Genomic DNA, 24607 nt, shown 5'->3' with positions numbered 1-24607 from the left:
GGTAATTAAGATTTAAATCCCCTGTTAGGAAATCTGCTGGGTTAAGGGAATTTTCAGTGGTTAGTGTTAAATTACCTTTTTCTAACAGAATAGCCCCATACTTTAAGATTTTTGAGTTAGTAAGCTACCTTTTTGCTTTTCTGACTTAGAATAATTCTGAACTGGTGAGGTGTGCTCACAGTGAGGTTTCCTCAAAAGGTTACTTTTCTAGGCCGGGCACGGTGGCTCATGCCTGTAATCCCAGCACTTTGGAAGGCCGAGGCGGGTGGATCATGAGGTCAGGAGATCGAGACCATCCTGCCTAACACGGTGAAACCCCATCTCTACTAAAAATACAAAAAAAAAAAAAAAAAATTAGCCGGGCGTGGTGGCGGGCGCCTGTAGTCCCAGCTATTCAGGAGGCTGAGGCAGGAGAATGGCGTGAACCCGGGAGGTGGAGCTGGCAGTGAGCCGAGATCGCGCCACTGCACTCCAGCCTGGGCGACAGCATGAGAATCCGTCTCAAAAAAATAAAAAAGTTACTTTTCACTTTCTTCTGTTAGCAAACCAGTTGCTGCTACAGACTGAATGCATTTGGGCCATCCATTGGTTCCTGGATCTCAGTGCTTTCTGGCTATGCCCTTGTTTACACTGAAAACAAGGCAGTATTGGAGTGTTATAGGGTCACAGAGAAGACCTTCAATTATCAATTATAGGTTTTAAATTTACCCTGGCTTTTAAAGGAATAGGGCACACTGTTTTTTCTTTACTACATCTATCTCTCTTTTTCTGTCTCTCCCTCTCTTTTTTCTGTCTGTCTCTCTCTGTCTCTTCTCTCCTTGACTTACTCAATTCACTTTCATCCTGATCTATTATGTTGTCATAGACCCAGTTCCAGTTGTTAACATACTGGGTCATCAGTTCTAAGGCCCTGGCCAAGGAGCCAAGGCTTGGAGATTGTATTGCAGAGGGATAAGCTGGGTAGAAATTGGGGGAGGAGAGCATCTTACACAATGGGAGAGCAATCCTCCTAGCCATTTACAAACTTGGGGCCCTGGCAAGGGTATTGGGGAACGGGTCCCACCTAACTGCCCATGTCGAGAGATGTATGCCTAAATTGGGAGGTACATCAGGGAAAAGACTCCCTGGATTCATAGCCTAGATGCCTAAGGACACAGCGTAGAGCTTCCTTAGATTGCTTTGGGGATACAACCTGCTCTAATACTTGGAGAGGAAGTGAAAGTCTGAAGCATTAGTACCTAGGAGGCAGGGATCAGAGGAAGTAGATTCAGAGGTAAGGAGAATTTTGGGGCTACACTTTCAAGAAAGTCATGGTCGGGACCCAGGAGGTATGGGTCAGAAAGAAAGGTAGGGGCGCACGCATGGGTGACTGTTGAGTAGAGACTTCTGGCTGCACCATGATCTCAACTGGCTAACCCCGGGAGTTCGGAAAGACAGCTTTCTGTCTCTAGTCAGCCCTCAGCTTCCCCAGGAAAATTGAAAGCGGAAGCTGGTTCCAGGCAGACCAACACTTCCAACCCAGAAGGGTTGGGGGTTGTTAGAAAGCCCTTTCCAAGACAGCCTTATACCTGAGTCTTAAGTGAGGCAGCCACACTAATCGTTTTTAACTGGCCGACAGATGCCCAGTATTTTCCTCCAATTCTAAGGAAGAATAGGACAGAATAGTAAGTGAAAGTGGTCCAATATTACTGCTTTGGAGGTCCCTTCATGGTTGCCAATATCTTACCAGGGGATCCTTGTTCTTAGAGCTCCCAAGATGGTGGCAGGCTGCTTCCAAGATGGCGGCAAGCCTCTTGTTCTCTGACCTGGGATTCTTGGCCTCACGCATTCCAAGGAATGGAATCTTGGGCCATGCAGTGAGTGTTATAGCTCTATTCAGCTTGATTAGGATGAACCTGGGCACTTAGCCGTGGAGGAACAATAGCAAGCCTTTAGCCCAATCAGGAGCAGCAGTAGGCACCTCGCTGGATCAGGAGCACAGCAGATACTCTGCTGGATCCGGAGGGGTGGAAGTCAGCAGCAGGTCTGTGACAGTGGCAAACAGCAGTGGTGGACAGCAAGTGAAAGCTCAGCTCAAGCTGTAACAAACATGGACCAGAAGATTATGCAGTTGCAAGATTTAATAGAGTGAAAACAGAGCTCCCATAAAATGGAAGGGGACCCAAAGGGGGTTACTGTTGCCAGCTTGAATGCCTGGGTTTATATCCCGATCATTGTCCCTCCTCCTGTGCTCTCATGCGAGCACAGTAAAGAAATTGGCTATTTCTTTACCTCCTGTTTTTGCCTACTTAGCATTTTACTGAGCTCTCTTTACTACCTGATTGGTCGGGTGTGAGCTAAGTTGCAAGCCCCATGTTTAAAGGTGGATGCGGTCACCTTCCCAGTTAGGCTTAGGGATTCTTAGTCGGCCTAGGAAATTCAGCTAGTCCTGTCTCTCTCTCACAATGGCGTACTCCTTATTTAACAAATCCCCGCTGTGCACACCCCAACCCATCCCCAGCAAGGCACTGTGCTGGGCTTCTGGGAAACAGACAAGGGCAATTGGATAATACATACATTAGCATTTGGCAATCTCTAAATCCTTGAGCATCCATTATCTTATTTTGATAATGTACATGAGAAGACAGTGAGGCATATTTTATTGTACTCCCTCTCTTAGGGAGGAAGAAACCAAAGCTCAGTGAGGAAAAGTCACTTGTTCTCAGCCACACCATTGGTTGAGTGGCAGACTTTTTTATTTCAAATCCTGTTTCTTTTCACTACACCCTATTTTTCCTACCATGAAGGAGCCTACAGTCCATGCAAATAATTATTATACAAGGTAAAACGATAAGTGCCTGAACACATAGAGATGAGATCTGTGAATGAATATGTAGGGCTGTGTGTGTGTGTGATAACATCAGGTTGACAAAAAAACATTATTTGTGCCTCGGACTGTGCTTTACATATATTATGTCTTTTAACTTGGCCTTCACAACAGACTTATAAGGCAGACATTATTTCAGTTTTACAGGTGAAGTGATTGAGGTTCAAAAAGGTCAACTATTTAATGACAATCACAGCAGGAAAGTGAATGCATTCCAAGAAAGGTGGGTGCAAACCCAGCATGGTGGGGAGAAGCCTATACGGAAGACAGAAATCAGAAAAGGCACCATGGAGAAGGTAGCATTTAGGTTGGGCTTTGAAGGATGGGTGAGGTCCAGACAGGCAGAGATGCAGCCCAGGGAAGCAGAGAGGCAGAGCGAGGAACTGACCACAGGTACTGACTTTGGGGAAGATTTGTTTAAATCTCTTAGGCTAGAGCCCTGCAGCTTTGTGAGAAAGTGAAGCCTGTCATCTGTTGGCAGCCTTTTTCTTGGAAACAACAGGCTGGCCCTAGGCTGAGCCCCCCAAAACCAAATGCCACCTTGTGCTTGGATGTCTGAGGTTGTTAGGGGAGCTGCCAAACAGAACACAAGTACCAGCAGCAATTGAGAAGCCCAAGATCAAGACCAGGAAAGGAGTCATCAGCTGCCTGAAAACCCGTAGGCGTCAGGCTAGTGCAGCCACTGCTAACTCTGGGGCAATCTTGGCAACTTGTTACACTCCCAGCTTCTGTTCCTCCTTCTGTAAAACGGGTATAATAGCCAGGTGCAGCAGCCCTTGCCTGTAATCCCAGCTACTTGGGAGGCTGAGGCAGGAGGATCACCTGAGCCTAGGAGTTTGAGGCCAATCTACGCAACATAGTGAGAGCACCCCCCATTCTAAATAAATAAATTTTCAAACATTGAAAAAAATGAGCATAATAATATGAAGTAGCACATCAAGGATCCACAGAGAGACAGGTGAGAAACAGCCAATAGCACCACGCAGCAGGAATCAACTTTTCTAAGGGCAGCTGAGTCCCTTTAGGAGGTGGGTTGAAAAAAAAAAAAGGCAGGCCAGGCATGGTGGCTCATGTCTGTAATCCCAGCACTTTGAGAGGACAAGGTGAGTGTATCACCTGAGGCCAGGAGTTCAAGATCAGCCTGGCCAATATGGTGAAACTCCATCTCTTCTTAAAAAAATACAAAAATTAGCTAGGTGTGGTGGCATGCACCTATAGTCTCAGCTACTGTACTCGGGAGGCTGAGGCAGAAGAATTGCTTGAACCCAGGAGGTGGATGCTGCAGTGAGCTGAGATCACACCACCACACTCCATCCAGCCTGGGCAACAGAGCAAGATTCCATCTCAAGGAAAAAAAAAAAAAAAGCAGTCTCAGGCCTTGAGGATGTGAGCCCCCAAAGTACATTTTAATATTGATCTCCATTTATATAGTCTACTTACTTACATAAATTTGCTTTTTTCGAGACAGAGTCTCTCTCTGTCTCCCAGGCTGGAATGCAGTGGCATGATCTCAGCTCACTGCAGCCTCCACCTCCTGGGTTCAAGCGATTCTCCTGCTTCAGCCTCCAAGTAGCTGGGATTACAGGTGTGAGCCACCATGCCCAGCTAATTTTTGTATTTTTAGTAGAGACGGGGTTTTACCATGTTGACCAGGCTTGTCTTGAACTCCTGGCCTCAGGTGATTCGCTCACCTCAGCCTTCTAAGGTGCTGGGATTACAGACATAAGCCACCATGCTCGGCTATAAATTCGCCTTAAATACTTCCACATGTAGAGACGTATGTGTGGAATGTAAGTCACCATGTTCCTGTAAGTCAGCCTTTCCCAAGGTAACCCTCAAACTGAAGGCAACTGCAATTAGAAATCCCAAGATTTTTGTTTCATTTTTGTTTTTAGAACTAAGTAAATATTCTCTTTTTCTGTTTGTTTGAGACAGGGTCTTGCTCTGTTGCCTAGCTGGAATGCAGTGGTATGATCACAGCTCACTGGAGTCTCCACCTCCCAGTGCTCAAATGATCCTCTCCACCTTAGCCTCCCTAGTAGCTGGGACCACAGGCATGGACCACTGTACTCGGCTATTTTTTTATTTTTTGTGGAGACAGGGTCTCCCTATGTTGCCCAGGCTGGTCTTGAACTCCTGGGCTCAAGAGATCCTTTCACCGCCACCTAGCAAAAGTGCTGGGATTATAGGCAGGCCGCTGCGCCTGGCCTAATATTATCTTAAAATGCATATAGAGGGGCTGGATGCAGTGGCTCATGCACTTTGGGAGGCTGAGGCGGGCAGATCATGAAGTCAAGAGATGGAGACCATCCTGGCCAACATGGTGAAACCCTGTCTCTACTAAAAATACAAAAATTAGCTGGGCATGGCGGCATGCGCCTGTAGTCCCAGCTACTCGGGAGGCTGAGGCAGGAGAATCATTTGAACCCAGAAGGCAGAGGTTGCAGTGAGCCGAGATCGCGCCACTGCACTCCAGCCTGGGCAACAGAGCGAGACTCCGTCTCAAAAAAAAAAAAAAAAAAAAAAAAAAAAAAGAAAGCGTATAGAGGGGGCCAGGCGCGGTGGCTCATGCCCGTAATCCCAGCACTTTGGGAGTCTGAGGGGGGTGGATCACGAGGTCAGGAGTCCAAGACCAGCCTGGCCAAGATGGTGAAACCCCATCTCTATTAAAAATACAAAAATTACCTGGGCGTGGTGACAGGCACCTGTAATCCCAGCTTGGGGGGCTGAGGCAGAGAATTGCTTGAGCTGGGGAGGCGGAGGTTGTAGTGAGCTGAGATCGTGCCACTGCACTCCAGCCTGGGCGACAGAGACTCTGTCTCACACACACACACACAAAAAGCATATAGAGGGATATGACAATTGTACTTTTTAAATAAATATTTTTAACAAAAAAAATGCACATAGAGGGAAAAGTCAAGTTCATATGGCAAGATAAATGTGCAAGAATTGCCATGAAGCTGGGCACAGTGACTCATGCCTGTAATTCCAGCACTATGGAAGGCCAAGGCTGGAGGGTTGCTTGAGCCCAGGAGTTCAAGACCAGATTGGGCAACATAGGGATGGATACTCTGTCTCTACAAAAAATAATAAAATTATTCAGGCATAGTGGCCCACACTTATGGTCCCAGCTACTCAGGAAGCTGAGGGAGGATGAGCCTAGGAGGGTGAGGCTGCGGTGAGTCGTGATTGCACCACTGTACTCCAGCATGAGACCCTCCCCTTACCAAAAAAAAAAAATAAATAAAAAATAAAAATAAAAAAAAGGCCAGGCGCAGTGGCTCATGCCTGTAATCCCAACACTTTGGGAGGCCAAGGTAGGTGGATCACTTGAGGTCTGAGGTCAGGAGTTGGAGACCAGTCTGGCCAACATGGCAAAACCCTGTCTCTACTTAAAAAAAAAAAAAAAAAAAAAATTAGCCAGGTGTGGTGGCACCCACCTGTAGTCCCAGTTATTCGGGAGGGTGAGGCAGGAGAATCGCTTGAACCCAGGAGGCGGAGGGTTGCAGTGAGCCAAGATCGTGCCACTGCACTCCAGCCTGAGTGACAAAGCAAGATTCTGTCTCAGGAAAAAAAAAGAAATAAGTCAAATCCATCAACAAGTGAGTGGTTGAAAAACTGAGAATGTATTTATACAATGGAACATTACTGTGGAAAATTATGCAGCCATTAAAGGGAATGACTAGGAACTGTGTGTACTGACCTGGAAAAAAATGTTTATTGCATATGGTCAAGTGAAAACATGCAAGTCATTGAGTATGGTACATGGCCTGATCTCATTTTTTAAAAACAGAATTTCATTTTGACATTATTTCAGATTTACAGAAAAGTTGTAAGAATAGAAAGAATTCCTGGAGCTGGGTGCAGTAGCTCACACCTGTAATCACAGCACTTTGGGAAGCCAAAGCAGGAGAATCACTTGAGGCTAGGAGTTTGAGATCAACCTGGGCAACATGGCAAGACCCCATCTCTATTATAAAAATAAAATAAAATAAAAATAATTTCTGTGTACTCTTTTTTTTTTTTTGAGACGGTGTCTTGCTCTGTCACCAAGGCTGGAGTGCAATGGCACTATCTCGGCTCACCGTAACCTCCACCTTCCAAGTTCAAGCAATTCTGCCTCAGCCTCCTGAGTAGCTGGAATTACAGGAGCATACTATCACGCCTGGCTAATTTTGTATTTTTAGTAGAGAGGAGGTTTCTCCATGCTGGTCAGGCTGGTCTCAAACTCCTGACATCAGGTGATCCACCCATCTTGGCCTCCCAAAGTACCAGGATTACAGACGTGAGCCACTGCAGCTGGCCCTCCTGTGTACTCTTTACCCAGATCTCCCATTTGCCATTTCACTACAGTTGCTTTATCCTTCTGTCTCTCTGTCTCTCTGTCTACACACACACACACACACACACACACACACACACACACAATTTCTAAACTGTTTGAGTATGTTGCAGATATGATGCCCTTTTATCACTAAATATATCAATGTTTTTTTTTCTAAGTACAAGGAAATATATAACCACAGGGCAATTGTAAAAATCAACAAATTCACACTGATCAATACTACTCTCTAATCTATAGACTTTATTCTGATTCTATTAATTGTCCAGCATGATCTTTTTTTTTGTAAAAATAGCCAGATTTGATGGCTTATGCCTGTAGTCCCAGCTACTCGGGAGGCTGAGGCAGAAAATGGTTTGAGCCCAGGAGTTTAAGTTCAGCCTGGGCAGCATAGCAACTCTTCTTCTCTTAAAAGAGAAAATAAAAAAATTATATATATAATATTAATAGAAATATGATATATTAATATATAATATATAATAATATACATAATATTCCTAGGCTTAATATATATGAGCCTAGGAAAATGTATAGATGAATATCCATACTTTTTAACCTAGTTCACCTTAAAAATTTGCTAAAATCAGCCTTATTACTTTCTTAATAAATTATAATATAGAAAAGTTTATTACAAATAAATAAGCAATGAATGAATGAATAAACAAAATCATCATATGTTGAGATGGAACCGAGATCAAATCTGGTTCTACCAACTTTGGACACATTACCTAATCTCTCCAAGCCTGGATTCCTCAATCATAAATCTCCACCTATAGAAGAAACTATTTTGTTTCTTTGTTTGTTTATTTATTTTTTTACAGACAGAGTCTTGCTCTGTTATCCAGGCTGGAGTGCAGTGGCGTGATCTCGGCTCACGGCAACCTCCGCCAACCAGATTCATGCGATTCTCCTGCCTCCACCTCCAAGTAGCTGGGATTACAGATGTGTGCCACCATGCCTGGCTAATTTTTGTATATTTGGTAGAGATGGGATTTCACCATGTGGCCAGGTTGGTCTCAAACTCCTGACCTCAAGTGATCTGCTCACCTCAGCCTTCCAAAGTGCTCAGATTACAAATGTGAGCCACTGAGTCCAGCCTCTTCTTGTTTGTTTGTTGGTTTTGAGACAGGGACTTGGTCTGTTGCCCAGGCTAAAGTGCAGTGGTGGCGTGATCAGGTGACTGTAACTTTTTTTTTTTTTTTAAATAGAGACAGAGTTTCACCATGGTGCCCATGCTGGTCTTGAATTCTTGGGCTCAAGTGATCTGCCCATCTCAGCCTCCCAAAGCACTGGGATTATAGGCCTGAGCCATGGCACTCAGCCAGCTCACTGTAACTTCAAATGCCTTTGTTCAAGGATTCCCCCACTTCAGCCTCCTGAGTAGCTCGGACTACAGGCATGCACCACCACACCCAGCCGGAAGCTATTTTTTCATAAGGATTAAATGAGTTCTTAGTCCATAGAAGGCACTCAAAAAAATCATTCCTGTAAAACCGTTCATCTCTTCCTTATTCCCGCCTTCTCCCCTCTGTTCATTCCATTTGGCTTGGAATGTCCTTTTCTTCCTCCCCTTCCATGATCACCATCCTTTTCATCCTTCAAAGTCCAGTCCAAATACCACTTCCTCTAAGAAGTCTTACCTGATCACCCTGACCAAAAGTGAGCTATTCTGCTGATGCCCATAGCACTATGTCCCACTTTGCATTAGTTGTTGGCATGGGTAGCAGAGATAGCAGAGGAGCCCAAGAGAAGTCTGCTGGGGGTTTCCAGAGAAAGGCTTTCCTTGCTCATCAAAGGCAGGCCAAGACCATGAGGGAAGGCACTACCTACTTCAAAAAAATAAAACAAGGAAGACAGAGGGAGATCCGACAGAGAAGAGGAGGAAATGTGAGCACAGATGCAGAGATTGGATTGATGTGGCCACAAGCCAAAGAACAAATGGAGTCACTAGCAGCTGTAAGAGACAACGAATGGATTCTTCTCTGGTTCCCCTCGAAGGAACTAGCCCTGCCAACACCTTGATTGTATTTATTTATTTAATTTTTTTTTTAAGACAGAGTCTCACTTTGTTGCCCAGGCTGGAGTGCAGTGGTGTGATTGATCTCCACTCACTGCAACCTCTGCCTCCTGGCTTCAAGCCATTCTTGTACGTTAGCTTCCCGAGGAGCTGAGATTACAGGTGTGCGCCACCACACCCAGCTAATTTTTATATTTTTAATAGAGACAGAGCATCACTGTAGCAGGACAAGCCACAGACAAAACCCCTCAGACACTGAGTTAAAGAAGGAAGGGCTTTATTCGGCCAGGAGCTTCAGCAAGACTCATGTCTCCAACAACTGAGCTCTCTGAGTGAGCAATTCCTGTCCCTTTTAAGGGCTCACAACTCTAAGTGGGTCCATGCGAGAGGGTCATGATTGATTGAGCAAGCAGGGGGTATGTGACTGGGCGCTGCATGCACTGGTAATTAGAACAGAACAGAACAGGACAGGGATTTTCACAGTGCTTTTCTATATAATGTCTGTAATCTATAGATAACATGACCCCGATTAAGTCAAGGGTCGATCTTTAACTACCAGGCCCAGGGTGTGGTGCCAGGCTGTCTGCTTGTGGATTTCATTTCTGCCTTTTAGTTTTTACTTCTTCTTTCTTTGGAGGCAGAAATTGGGCATAAGACAATATGAGGGGTGGTCTCCTCCCCTATTCCCCCCCTTTGAGAATCTCACTCAATAGTGGGAGTTCTCACTTTCATTTTTATTACCTATGTCTTCTTGCAAGACAGATCGATAGTGATTCATATAGTACACTTGTGCTGAAGCATTTTGGTGAACTAACGTAGCGATGAAGCTTTTTATCATTTGAAGAAGAAATACAGGTAGCAAACAAGGGAGCAGCAAGTAGGTTTCTATTACTATTATAACTCTTACTATAAGAGTTTTAAATGTTCTTAATGCTGGGAACCATTTCTCAAACATGGCCCCAGGATCAAATCCATGCCACACTTGCACAGGCACATGTGCCAGTTTTGTCATATTTCTATGTCTTCAACTACTTGCCCTTGATCATCTATGTGTAGACAGCAATTAGTAAGGTTAAATTTCCTACAGACCCCTCCTTCAGCTGCTAGCAAGTAGTCAAGAACTAATCTATTTTGATAGATAGCATTTCTCATCTGAGTTTCTTGCCAGGCCAGAATAGTCAAGGCTCTGCTGGTCTTATTAGTGATTATTTCTAAGACAACTTGTAACTGTGTGATTCAGTTGAGCATGTAAATGGGAGTCGGGTATCCCCATAAGCCGTCTTGTGCCTAAGTGCCAGGCCTATAATATTGTATGATTCTCTCAGGGGGCCATTTATCATCTTTTTAATTTTCTAGTTATGCTTCTCTTTTTGCAGGAAGCACAGACAGGGAAGCCCAGGAGTTTGCCTGTCTTTATGGGCAGTAGGAAGAAAGATGGTTTAATAGTGCCAGGAACACAACTAGCTGCCCACTGGTTGGGTAATTTGGTATAAGCTCTATGCCCACATATCCAGTATAATCCAGTGGGGGCTGTCCAGTCCCGGTGGGACTCCAGGTGGGTTCACACAGTTTGCAACTTTGGGAATTTACTAAATGGATTTTTCTTAGTGTGGTTTGAACTCCACTAGGTGGCTGTTTTTGTAGTATTATTATACAGTTTTTGCCCAAGGCAGCTGAGTCTTCCCACAGGAAGGGTGAAGTCCTTCCTTACTTTTGCTATACAGTATTGTCTAATGATTGAGGCTTTTAGGACCTAGAAGTTATCAGGGTGATTCTTTTGAGCCAGGAATTCATCAGGAACTGGGTCTGTAGGTACTAATTCTCGGGCTTCCTATGGCCATTGATCTCCCATTACAGTTCCTCTACATATCTACATACATAACATGAAGTGACATTGAGAGACTGGGCTACATGCTCAGCTAATTGCAAAAACAAATTTCTTGTTTTTCCTGGAATTTCTGGTACTGGCACAGTCACTTTATCACAGAAGGTTTGAAATACTGGCTAAGGAGAGGGTTTATAAACTTCTCCTCAAACCACGATATTTACTTGAGGATCCAGTCCAGCCCCATTGATTCCTAGGGTTACACGCTTCCCTTTTTCCAGTGAGGATCAAGGGATTGGTTATTACTAGTTCCAAGGTGTTACACTGACCACTGGTACAGAAAGAGCCAGTTTTCCCTTTCTGAAGGTGGACAGGATCCTTTTTATTTTTTATCCAAGTAGCCTAAATGACACAAGAACAGTATCCACATTATTTCCACACAGTCCTAATTCATGACAAATGTACTTATTTTCTTCCATACAGCCTCTTTCCTAATTAAGAGAACCACATCCTATTTCTAACTTATTACTATTAATGACAGCGCAGGCATCAAACTTTAAGGTGACTTGTTTGGGCAACCCTTTTTCTTTTGTTTTGGCTAACACCTTACTCATATCGTTTATAAGCCTTCACCAGCCCTCAGTCCTTAATCTTATTTCAAAAACTGTGGTCACGGGAGGCTCAGATGGGTCATAACACACACGAGGTTGGTCATTTCCTGGGCTACATACCTTGCATAGAATAGCATTATACAAACAAGTTTTTTTTTTTTTTTTGTCCCAGTACACTTATAATAATCATAAAATAATAAGACTGTAGCAACTTTTTGTCCTACCTCAGTGACTTGATGTATGCACTCTAAGCAGTCCTCAGTCTGAGGAAGGTCAGTTAAAGTCCTTACTGTACAAGTCCAAATTTTAAGGAAAATGAGTCCCATGATGAGTTTTCTCATGCTTCAGCTGTGTGTGGACCAGTCAGCTTCCGGGTGTGACTGGAGCAGGGCTTGTCGTCTTCTTCAGAGTCACTTAGCAGGGGTTGGCGAAGCTGCTCCCGTCCATGTACCGCTCACAGTCTACTGATGTTCCAGGATGGTTTCGGAGGTTGGGCCTGGTAGAATAAACTGAGTCCAACACCTCTACACAGTTATGTTCAACTGGGCTCTCTGACACCAGCAGCAAGGTGGCGGGGTTTAGGTTGTTGCAAACTTCAATGGTTATGCAGGGATCTTCACATAGCAAGCTTTGGTACTTGGTTAATCTAGCATTTGTTAACCAATGATGTCCTTTGGTAGTCATTAAAGTTACCACGGCATGGGGGGCCTTTATATTCAGGTTTTGCCCAAGGGGTTAGTTTATCTGCTTCTTGTGCTAACAGGGCTGTTGCTGCCAGGGCCCTTAGACATGGGGGCCAGCCTTTGGAAACCCCATCTAGTTGTTTTGAGAGATAGGCCATTGGCATTGGCCAGGGCCCCACAGCCTGCGTTAAAACTCCAACTGCCATTTTTTCTCTTTTTGACACATAGGGTGTAAAGGGTTTGTCAGGTCAGGTAGCCCCAGGGCTGGAGCCGACATGAGTTTTTCTTTTAACTCATGAAAAGCTCATTGCTGTTGGTTGTAATAGATGTAATTTATCCAATTTATATTTTTATTAACTGTCACCTACCAAAATATTGACTCAAATCCTGCAGCTATTTGATTTCAAGTTTAAATTGATCTGGTATTCTCCGTAGGACTCCAGTTGTGTCTAAATCAACATGAGAGTTGAAAGACCCATAAGGGGCTTCTCTCGCTTTACGATGCCTTATTTTTTCTCCTTCTGGTTGATGAAATGCCAGGGTGAAAGGGATAGCCAATTGGACTAAAGTACAAGTGCCACTCCAGTTATTCAGCAGAGTGCCCAGTAAAGGTCCACCACAATACCACCACACATCCACTTGGAGATGAACAAGGGCTGACTGATTGATAAGCTCTTGAAAATTTTTAAGCTCACTACATCCCTTCAGGTCTAAGGAATCTAAGTTTCCTCCCAGTCATGAGAGACACGAAGTGAACTTAGAGTTGGGAGACGGAGGCTGGATGGCCCTTGGGGGCTGACCCGTTGACCTGCAGCGTGCCAGATATAGCAGAGAGAGCTTGGCACAACTTATTACTCAAGGCTGTAGAATCCTGGAAAAGAGCTACCAGGCAGCCCATGCCTGGTCGACTGGAGGACCACCTTAGTGGAAAGGGAACAATCTGGGCCTCTGGCCTGCCACGTGCACAAGCATAACAATTGCTTTTGTTTAACGTGTGGATGGAATATTTGATCCATTCCAATGAGGCATTTGCATCTTGATATGCTGTCTTAATTGCCAAAGTTTGTTTTTGTTTGTTTGTTTGTTTGTAGTATTTATTGATCATTCTTGGGTGTTTCTCAGAGAGGGGGTTATGGCAGGGTCATAGGATAATAGTGGAGAGAAGGTCAGCAGATAAACACATGAACAAAGGTCTCTGGTTTTCCTAGGCAGAGGTCCCTGCGGCCTTCCGCAGTGTTTGTGTCCCTGGGTACTTGAGATTAGGGAGTGGTGATGGCTCTTAACAAGCATGCTGCCTTCAAGCATCTGTTTAACAAAGCACATCTTGCACCGCCCTTAATCCATGTAACCCTGAGTTGACAGCATGTTTCAGAGAGCACGGGGTTGGGGGTAAGGTTATAGATTAACAGCATCCCAAGGGAGAAGAATTTTTCTTAGTACAGAACAAAATGGAGTCTCCTATGTCTACTTCTTTCTACACAGACACAGTAACAATCTGATCTCTCTTTCTTTTCCCCACATTTCCCCCTTTTCTTTTCGACAAAACCGCCATCGTCATCATGGCCTGTTCTCGATGATCGCTGTCTCTTCGGAGCTGTTGGTTACACCTCCCAGACAGGGTGGCTGGGCAGAGGCGCTCCTCAGTTCCCAGACTGAGTGGCAGCTGGGCAGAGGTGCTCCTCACCTCCCAGATGGGGGCGGCCGGGCAGAGGCACTCCTCACCTCCCAGACGGGGCAGCTGGGCAGACACACTCATCACTTCCCAGACTGGGTGGCGGCCGGGCAGAGGTGCTCCTCACCTCCCAGACGGGGGCGGCCGGGCAGAGGCACTCCTCACCTCCCAGACGGGGGCGGCCGGGCAGAGGCGCTCCTCACCTCCCAAACGGGGCAGCCAGGCAGAGGCACTCCTCACTTCCCAGATGCGGCAGCCGGGCAGAGGCGCTCCTCACTTCCCAGATGGGGTGGCAGCCGGACAGAGGCACTCCTCACCTCCCAGACGGGGCAGCCGGGCAGAGGCGCTCCTCACATCCCAGATGATGGTGGCCAGGCAGAGATGCTCCTCACTTCCTAGACAGGGTGGCAGCCGGGCGGAGGCACTCCTCACTTCCCAGATGGGGCGGCCGGGCAGAGGGGCTCCTCACATCCCAGACAACGGGCGGCCAGGCAGAGATGCTCCTCACTTCCCAGATGGGGTGGCGGCCGGGCAGAGGCTGCAATCTTAGCACTTTGGGAGGCCAAGGCAGGCGGCTGGGAGGTGGAGGTTGCAGCGAGCCGAGACCATGCCACTGCACTCCAGCCTGGGCAACATTGAGCATTGAGTGAGCGAGACTCCGTCCGCAATCTCAGCACCCTGGGAGGCCAAGGCAGGCAGATCACTCGAGGTCAGGAGCTGGAGACCAGCCTGGCCAACATGGCGAAACCCCGTCTCCACCAAAAATACAAAAACCAGTCAGGCATGGCAGCGCGTGGCTGCAATCCCAGGCACTTGGCAGGCCGAGGCAGGAGAATCACGGGAGCCCAAGGCAGGGAGGTTGCAGCGAGCCGAGATCACGGCAGTACAGTCCAGCCTAGGCAACAGAGGGAGACCATCGAAAGAAAGAAAGAGAGAGAGAGAGAGAGAGCCAAAGTTTGTTTTAAGTCTTTAACTTCTATGATCCTGTAGTAAAATGAGTGTATGATTTAGGGAAATTACAAAAACCGGTTGGGGCAGTCCATCCTTGCTCTTTAGTGGTCCACAGAATGTTGGACCAACTACAGCATAAAAGCTCTACATTGGGGAGCAAGACTCCTGGTTGACACTGGAGTCTTTATCAAAATTTCCCAAGGTTAAATGGTCCTAATTTACTAATGCCCAGTCTGAGGAGAGTCAGGAGGGACAGAGGTACTTTTCTGAAGTAGAGAACTGTCTTTGACTTGGCAAGTCCCCATAGGGTATAAAAAGGCAAACATTAAATGCAATAGTTTGAGGCTAAATGAACTTGGTTATGTTAATAACCAGATGGTCAGCAATAGAGCAAGGAAAGAAGAAAGAGTAATAGAATAGATGAAAGAGTTAAATTTTTCTTAGTTTTAGTTTGGTAGGGTTTTCCCCTGGGACTGTGGCCCATGACTCTGGAGGGGGTGGCACTTTGACTCGGGTGTGATGAGTCCATCCCTTTTTCGCTGTATGAACAGCAGTCTTGGAGGTTAACAACACAAGGTAGGTCCTTCCTAGGCTAGCCTGAGTTTTTCTTTTTTCCACCTTTTGATAAGAAAGTGATCTTCAGGCTGGTGCTGGTTTACTGGAAATTCTAGGGGTGGTACCTGTGCTAAAAGACTTTCAGTTTTGAGGGAAAGGAAAGTGGAAGATAAACCAAGTATATAATTTCTAAGAAATTGACTTTTTGTTTTAAATGTGGGGACATCAACAGTGGACTTTATAGTCTTCGGTGCCTTCTTACTGAGAAATTTCCTTTAGCACCTATTTGTATTAGTTTTTAGACCAAAGAAAGCCAAACACCATTTTATATTTAATAATGCTTCTTGTATGATTTTTATACCAGATAAGCTAAATTTCACCTTTATATTAGTGTGCTACTAATGTTAAACTTAGTTTTAATAAAACTTTGTATACATATTTATTCAATTTTTAAAGTCGGACCATAAGGTAAGATTTTTATAGACTCTTTTTAACCTTTTATAATCGTTGTTAAAGAGAAGGTTAGTGCTTTAAGAAAAACCCGTTGTGTTTTTACTTTAATGTCCAGTTCACAGAAAAACTGGATGATACCCCTTTAACTTTAGCTAATATGTTTACAAACAGAATTTTCTTTACAATTAACATTTTAAAACTTGCTTAAACCTTCAAAACAAACATTTTTTAACCTTTAATGTAGGTAAAAATTTACATTCTTATGCCTCCTTATAATCCTTTTACCAAAGGTATATTTTACTTTCCTTATACACCTTGCACATAAACTGTTTTTTTTTTTTCCAATAGTTTTACATTCAGGAGGCCTAGTTACCTTTAAATTATACAACATTTCTTGCATAACTTTTTTTAACATTTTTTTCTTTCACAACTTTTGCAGACAATTCTTTGACATGTCTTAACTTTCTGACTTATTACAAACTTTTTTTTAAAACAACCAGTTAATTTATTTCAGGACAAGAGTTTACCATACAACACTCTTTTTACATAAATTCTGCCTCCTCTTTTTTTCCCTTTTTTTTTGAAGATGATAACCATTGTTTTCCAAAGCGAACTTCTTTTATGTCTGTGGACTAGACTAAGGCCACAAGATTAGAAGTTACTATAATACATATTACACGGTTAACTTTTAGCAAACTTTACTTTTGTTGAAAACCTTGTAAGTTTGGGATTTTAATTGTCCTTTGCTATTAATAAGACCTTGTTTTGTCCAAATTAACTTAGAATTGGTATAGATGGCTTTTTTTTTTCCTTCAATTACCTGGGAGGAAACATCGATCATCCTGTCCTGAAAGGAGTTCCTCCGAGGTCTGGTTGGATCTTTGTATGGTAATTAAGATTTAGATCCCCTGTTAGGAAACCTGCTGGATTAAGGGAATTTTCAGTGGTTAATGTTAAATCATCCTTTTTTTGTTTTTTTCCTTAGGATACTTCTGAACTGGTGAGGTGTGCTGACAATGAGGTTTCCTCTAAAAGTTATTTTTTTACTTCTTTCTGTTAGCAAAGCAGTTGCCGCTACAGATTGAATGCATTTGGGCCATCCACGGGTTACTGGGTTAAGGATTTTTGATAGGAAGGCCTCAGTGCTTTCAGGATACACCCTTGTTTACACTGACAGCAAAGTGGTATTGGAGTATTACGGGGTTATAGAGAATACCTTCAATTATCAATTATAGGTTTTAAATTTATCTTGGCTTTTAAAGGACTAGGGTATGCTGTTTTTTTTCTTAACTGCTTGTATATCTCTTTCTTTCTTTCTCTTTTTGATTTTCTGTCTCTTTTTCTCTTTGACTTTTCTTTTGCCTCTCTTTCTCTCTGCCTCTCTTTTTCTCTCTCTCTCTCTCTCCTTCCTTGACTCCCTCTTTGTCTCTCTGTCTCTTCCTCTTTCTCTCTCTGCTGGTCTTTCCTTTCCTCTGCCAGCTGCTTATGCTGCTGTTCTCTCAACCACTGTGGGGGGTGGGGGTTCTAAAACCAGCTATAACCAAGTGTCTATGTATGGGAACTGGTCTGGGTGTCCTGGCTTACAGGTTACCTTGTGCCATACCTTTGAAACAAGGGACCTGTCCAGGCTTCCTTCTGATGGCCGACCCACCTCTAATGCTGGCCAGTCTATCTTAAACAAAGTTTTAAGTTTTAATGGTGTCATAGTACTCCATAGTCTCCCTTAAATCCTTTCTTTAAATTTTTCAACATAGTTCCTAGTGGGGTGGGCTTACTTTGTGCCTGACCCATGCTTCTTCGAGACAAAACACCACACTCACACCAAACACACACCACAAAACAAAGAACAGGTAAAAAGGGCACACACACACTTTTACAGTTTACACCAAACCAGAATCAAAAACAAAATCAGAGTATCAAGAAATCCAAGCCAGGTCAAAACCAAAACCAAACCAAAATATCAAGCAATCCAAGTCAAGTCAAAAACAAAAACCAAAGTGCCAGTACAGGCACACTGTGGGTGATCAGGCCACGCTTCCACTCAAATGGAGTGGGCAAGTTCCAAAGACTAGTCTTACCAAGTTTCAGATGTCCAGACTCCAAGTGCCAGTTCCTTCCCGGAGTTCAGCCACTGCATTGATCCTCCATGGGGGCCTGCCACACGCTGCTCTGGCGAGGCGTTCCTCCGGGCCAATTGCTTACCTGGGATCACTCTCAGGATCTGCATCACTCAAGCTGGCTGGGGTACCCTGCAGGGATTCTCCACAGGGCAGGCCTAAGCTGCCTAAGGGGCTGCCTCGACCATCCCTTCATCACCTTGCTTCCCGATCAGGGAACCAAGAAATGAAGCATGACAAGCCACAGACAAAACCCCTCAGACACTGAGTTAAAGAAGGAAGGGCTTTATTTGGCTGGGAGCTTCGGCAAGACTCACGTCTCCGACAACCGAGATCTCCAAGTGAGCAATTCCTGCCCCTTTTAAGGGCTCACAACTCTAAGGTGGTCTACGTGAGAGGGTCATGATCGATTGAGCAAGCAGAGGGTACGTGACTGGGGGCTGTCTGTACCAGTAATTAGAACGGAACAGAACAGGACAGGGATTTTCATAGTGCTTTTCTATACAGTGTCTGTAATCTATAGATAATATAACTGATTAGATCAGGGGTCGATCTTTAACTACCAGGCCCAGGGTGTGGTGCTGGGCTGTCTGCTTGTGGATTTCATTTTTGCCTTTTAGTTTTTATTTCTTCTTTCTTTGGAGGCAGAAATTGGGCATAAGACAATACGAGGGGTGGTCTCCTCCCTTATCGCCATGTTGACTAAGCTGGTCTCAAACTCCTGACCTTGGCCTCCCAAAGTGCTGGGATTACAGGTGTGAGCCACTGCGCCCAGCCCAACACTTTAATTTTAATCATGTAAGACTCTCTTCAGACTTCTGGCCTCCGGAACTGTAAGACAATAAATTTCTGGGATTTTAAGCCACTGCGTGTGTGCAATTTGTTCCAGCAGCAATAGGAACCTGACACACTGCTTCTTTCTCAGGACTAGATGCAAACCTCCAGGAAGCCTTCTGCAACACACCTTGGGTAGGTGCCTCTTCCCCAGCCTCACTCACACAGCACTGGCCACACTGCAGGCCATTGTCAGTCTCAGGGTTGGCGTTTTCTCCTAGATAGCGAGCTCATTGAGAGCAGACAGCATGTCTCATTCATATCATGCTTGTCAGCAAGTAGTTACTCAATGAATGAATGTTGAACCAATGAATAAAAAAAGAAAATTAAATTAGATTTGGTTTAACACTGGGTCTTTATCCAAGACTTCACAGTTGACTTTAGTTCTTGACTTTGACCCAAGAAAACTAAAATATTACACCATCCAAATAAAGATTTTTGTCCTATCCTCTTACAAAAGCAAGGCTTTCACAGTTTTTTGGCAGTTGCTGTTATTATGGCTTAGTTTTTCAATTTGGGGATGTAAGCAAGAAAATACTGATCACTTAAAAACACGTCTGCCTGTGCCTGCAGCAATTGTTAGTCGCGATCAAGATAATTTTACTCAGCTGGGTGTGGTGGCTCCCGCTTGTGAATCCCAGCTCTTTGGGAGGCTGAAGTAGGAGGATCACTTGAGCCCAAGAGTTCAAAATCAGCCTGCGCAACACATGGAGATCCTCATCTCTACAAAAAAGGAAAAATTAGCCCAGTGTGGTGGCATGTGCCTGTAATCCCAGCTACTCAGGAGGCTGAGGTGGGAGGATCACTTGACCCCAGGAGTTCAAGGCTGCAGTGAGCTATGATTGCCCTACTGCACCACTCCAGCTCCAGCCCAAGTGAGAGTGAGACAGTCTCTTAAAAAAAAAAAAAAAAAGATAACTAAAAGATAACTTGACTCTACACAGTAGTTCAAAGCAAGTTCCTCATTTTCACTTTCAGTTTGAGAGTTTGAGAATGAGAAACATCCATGTTTAGAACAATTTTTATTAGCCTTTTTTTTTTTTGATATTGGCTACTGGATCTAATTGGCTTGATTAGCAGAATATACGCATTCTGTTCCAAGTCATTTCAATATCTTTGAAAATGGAAACTTCCTTCCTCAACTTCCTCTCCCCTTTTCTTTCTGTGGCTGCCAGTGGTCTCTCTTTTTTTTTCCACCTCTCCTTCATGATCACTGCATTCTTATTAGACAGCTCAGTTCTCAAACACACAGTGAAGGAAATTCTTTAAAAGGGCCATTTTTTACTTACTACTTGGAGACAGTCAATTACAACAGAGAGCTATGAAAAATTACACCAGAGAAAAGGGATTTGCTCCAGGTCATTGACAGAAAAAGCACTAGGGCTGGATTCTTTCCAGATCTGACACTGAAGTTGATTCCAAGCCTAAGTAACCTCTTTGCACTCACTGTTTTTACACTGAAAACCTCATCAAACACATTAGTTCCTGTAACTGATTGAAGCCTCCCTCAGGCACGTTAATAAAAAATTGTATTAAGAGAAATCATATACACCATCTTAGAAAATAACATAAGAAAACAGCTTTTTTTTTTTTTTTTTTTTTCCGAGATTGAGTCTTGCTCTGTTGCCCAGGCTGGAGTGCAATGGTGCCATCTTGGCCCACTGCAAGCTCCACCTCCCGGGTTCACGCCATTGGCCTTCCTCAGCCTCCTGAGTAGCTGGGACTACCACGCCCGGCTAATTTTTTATATTTTTAGTAGAGACAGGGTTTCACTGTGTTAGCCAGGATGGTCTTGATCTCCTGACCTCATGATCCGCCCACCTCGGCCTCCCAAAGTGCTGGGATTACAGGTGTGAGCCACCGCACCAGACCAAAAACAGCTTTTTTAACAAAAGCCTGTTCTCTGCCCTCACTCTTCCTCCCACTGCTATACCCCAAAGAAAAGCTTTTTTAAAAGTTGTGGAAAAATAGACATAAATAAAATATATCATTTTAGCCATTTTTAGGGTTACAGTTCAGTGGCATTAAGTATATTCACACTGTTATACCACCATTACCACCATCCATCTCCAAAACCCTTTCATCTTCCTAAACTGAAACTCTATACCCATTAAACAAATAATAACTCCCCATTCCCCCACCACACCCCCAACCCCTGGCAACCACCATTCCACTTTGTCTCTAAGAATTTGACTACTCTAGGTGTTGCATATGAATGGACTCATACAGTATTTATTCTTTTGTGTTTGGCTTATTTCACTTAGCACAACGTGTTCAAAGTTCATGTGGACTGTAGCATGTGTCAGGATTTCCTTCCTTGTTTGAAAGCTGAATAGTATTCCATTGTATGGATATACTGCATTTGTTTATCCATTCAATCATTGATGAATATTTGGGTTGTGTCTGTCTTTGGCTATTGGGAACAATTCCGTTGTGAACATTGGTACACAAACGTTTGTTGGAGTCCCTACTTTCAATTATTTTGGGTATATACCCAGAAGTAGAATTGCTGGATCATATAACTCATTTTTAATTTTTTGAGGAAGCACCATACCATTCACTGTGGTGGCCCCATTTTACATTCCCACCACCAGTGCACACATGTCCAATCTCTCCACATCCCCACCAATACTTGTTATTTTCTGTTTTTTTTGTGGGTGTTTTTTTTTTTTTTTTTTTGAGACAGGGTCTTGCTCCAGGCAGGAGTGCAGTGGTGTGATCTCAGCTCACCGCAGCCTCAACCTCTTGGGGTATATATATATACACATACATATATATATATGTATGTGTGTATATATATATGTATGTGTGTATATATATGTATGTGTATATATATGTATGTATATATATATGTATGTGTGTGTATATATATATGTATATATATATTTCTTTGGTGAAATATCTATTTAAGTCCAAAGAGAATCATTTGAACTATTGTAACTATTTCTGTTTTATCTTCTTCTGCTACTTGCCTCTAAATGACATACTTATTTTGCCAGTTTTAGATTTTCTGTTTGATAAGTGGGTACTTGCACCCCATCTCTCCTCCCTAAGTCCTGGTACTATAGTTTTATTATTATTTTTGTACATAATGACATACCCTTTTATTTTTATTTTATACTCTCCCTCGCCCCTTCCCTCTCAACTACTATCAGATGTAACTTCCAAGGTTAGTGATACTTACATTTACATTCTGTTCTGTAACTGTGACTAGGTCTTCTGTAGGTTGATGTTACGAAAGAAAAAAAAATCAATAAATGGCATTTACATTTTGAGCCTGCTTCTGAAGCACAGAAGCAGGACATGGGCAAAGGGGCGGGAATAAGGGCTTTCTCATGGTAGCCAATGGCATGAGCCAAATTACAGGGACCATAAATCATGCAAGTCACGTGCAGCATAAAGGAGATGTGATGGCTCAGGCAGAAGGCCCCTTGGGGAGCAACGGGGAATTTAATTGGTTAAAGGGAAGGGAAGGGAAGCTGGAGAGCCTGGATGGCCCACTGCCCTGCTCCCCACTTCCCTCAGCCAAAGAATGCTGGGTCAACATGATTCCCCCACCATGACTCACGGACTTCCCCACCAGCCGTCTTGACTTTCTCCCAGCCCTCCTCCCCATCCACAGAACCAGTGCCTACCAGGGCTTTGCAGAAATAAAACAATTCCCCCTCCTAAAATAGGTTTGCAATTCTTACACAGAGGAAGGTCTTAGAGTGAAGACACGAGAGGAAGGAGAGGATGGAAAAAGAAATAATCACTGAAAACTGGCCGACTACCAGTTCTGTGCCACCTACTCAATTCTTACACAGCCCTCTGCGTGAAGTTGGTATTATTATCCCCATTTGACAGATAACGAGGCTGGAGAGGCCCCGTGACTTGCCCAAAGTCACAAAGAGACAAGAGACTACGGGCAGACCTTTGGCCTATGTTTAAGAAGCTGAACCTCTTTGGGATTCAGTTTCTTCGTCCATAAAAACAAAGACACATTCCAAAGCATGCCTGTTTCTTGCAGGGTGTTTGTGAGGGTCAGAGAAAATGTCCTTGAAGAGCCTGGCATGTACAAGATACCCTGAAACTGGTGGCTATGATGCCACGGCCTGTGCACCTAGGAAGAGTCAGGAAAGCCCAGTGTCTTGAAAAGCCGAGGCTGGAGCAAAGTTCAAGGAGGAACTCACTTCTCTCCCACTCTAGGACTGACCCTCAAACTAGCCAGGAGAGTAGAAGGACCTACAAGATCAGTACCTACCCCACACTTCGTAGGCCAAGAGAGGCACAACGGTTTACCCAGGGTCACCCAGCATGCTAGAGGCTGAGCCTGCCAGCCACGGCTGGGACCCCAGGCTTGTGAATGCCCCGGCCCTCCACATTCCCGGGTCCGCTATCAAAGACAGTTAGTCTAATTAGGAAAGCACACCCTTGTAGGCCCAGCCTCCTGTGATTTCTTTGTTCCTCTGTCTCTTCCTACCCCAACCCCACAGAAACTGAAGTGTGGGGACCCTCCCTAGGAACCGGGGTTCCAGGGAGGATTTGAGGTCATGCTCAAGATCATAAAGAGGCCCAGCATGGACTCCTTCTCATGATCGAAGTGGAGCCAGAGTTCCCAGATAAGGTCAAAGGTCACCTCAGACCAGGCTCCACTCTCAGTCACCCCTTCTGCCCGGTAGGGTTTACTTCATCTCCTCCAGTCAGGAGAGGGGAGGTCACACTGCCAGGGTCTTTGCCCCATTCTTCTCTAGCTCCTTCTCTAGAGGAAGAGTCATGGCTACCCCGAGGCAGTGTGGACCTGGAACAGGTATAAACTGTGCTACTCTTTGGTGCTCAGTGCCACTTTTCCTAGCCAGGACCAGAGCGGGATTATCACCTTCTCTGTCCCGCAGCTCTGCCCAGGTGTTAGTACCCCACTCACCCCTGGGCCTCAGGAACCCTAAGGAGGGGCATAGGGTTGCTTTCCATTCACACCTGGGGCAGCACAGGGAACTGTGCCACAGGCCCCAAGACAGGCAGATGGAGGATGAAATACACAGGTCCCAGTCCCTAAGGCCACCTTGCGGTGTCCGGCCCCCAACCCTGTGCAGAAGGTCAAGGCAGAGGCGCCGAGGAGGGATGGGAGGATGCCTCCTGTGAGATGGGGCACAACTGGTGTCCCTTCTGAAGCTGACATCCGGCCTCAGCTGGGACTCTGGCGCCAGCGGGCCTGCAGGGGTTCACCCGCGACACCCTTTGTTCTGGCTGCCTCCCCATCCCCGCGGGCCCTCTGCTCCAGCTGGCATGCCTCAAGGACGCTTCGCGCCTGCTCCTTTGGCCCCTGGCTCGCAAGCAGCGGGGCCAGCACGTGACCCGAGCGCTAAAGGGCGCAGGGGATGGATGGAGCTTGACCTTGCCATCTGGCCCCTCACGGATGTGCGGCTGGCTCTCCCTCTAGGAAATCAACAAATTTTTGCGCCTCTAACATCCAGGCCCCTGAGGATGGTCGCGAGGAAGATCTGTTTCGGACTGCAGCTGGGGCCTTCGGATCCAGAGGAAACCAGGGCTATTCTTCGAGGGTGGGAGGGGGAGGGCCGCGGGGTCGGAGGGGAAGGTGGCCCCGCGCGAAGTCGCCGCCGCGCCTCGCCCCGCCCCGCCGGCGGAGACCGAATCCGCCGCACCCCATAGGCAGAGGCCACCCTCCCCGCCTCCCCGCCTGC

The 24607-nt window shown here is 45.1% G+C and overlaps 1 long non-coding RNA gene across 1 annotated transcript; it reads right to left on the bottom strand.

Moving 5' to 3' along the window:
- Nucleotides 1-10026: 10026 nt before the first annotated feature.
- On the bottom strand, nucleotides 10027-19806 carry LOC134738745 (uncharacterized). Its single transcript, XR_010124731.1, has 3 exons — nucleotides 18054-19806; nucleotides 16796-16898; nucleotides 10027-14911 (listed from the first exon to the last, which is right to left on the bottom strand). It is a non-coding gene; the product is annotated as an uncharacterized LOC134738745 (long non-coding RNA).
- Nucleotides 19807-24607: the final 4801 nt, after the last annotated feature.

The sequence above is a fragment of the Pongo pygmaeus genome, chromosome 19, assembly GCF_028885625.2.
Source record: "Pongo pygmaeus isolate AG05252 chromosome 19, NHGRI_mPonPyg2-v2.0_pri, whole genome shotgun sequence".
Taxonomy (NCBI): Eukaryota; Metazoa; Chordata; class Mammalia; order Primates; family Hominidae; genus Pongo; species Pongo pygmaeus.
This window is presented reverse-complemented; position numbering and strand designations above follow the sequence as displayed.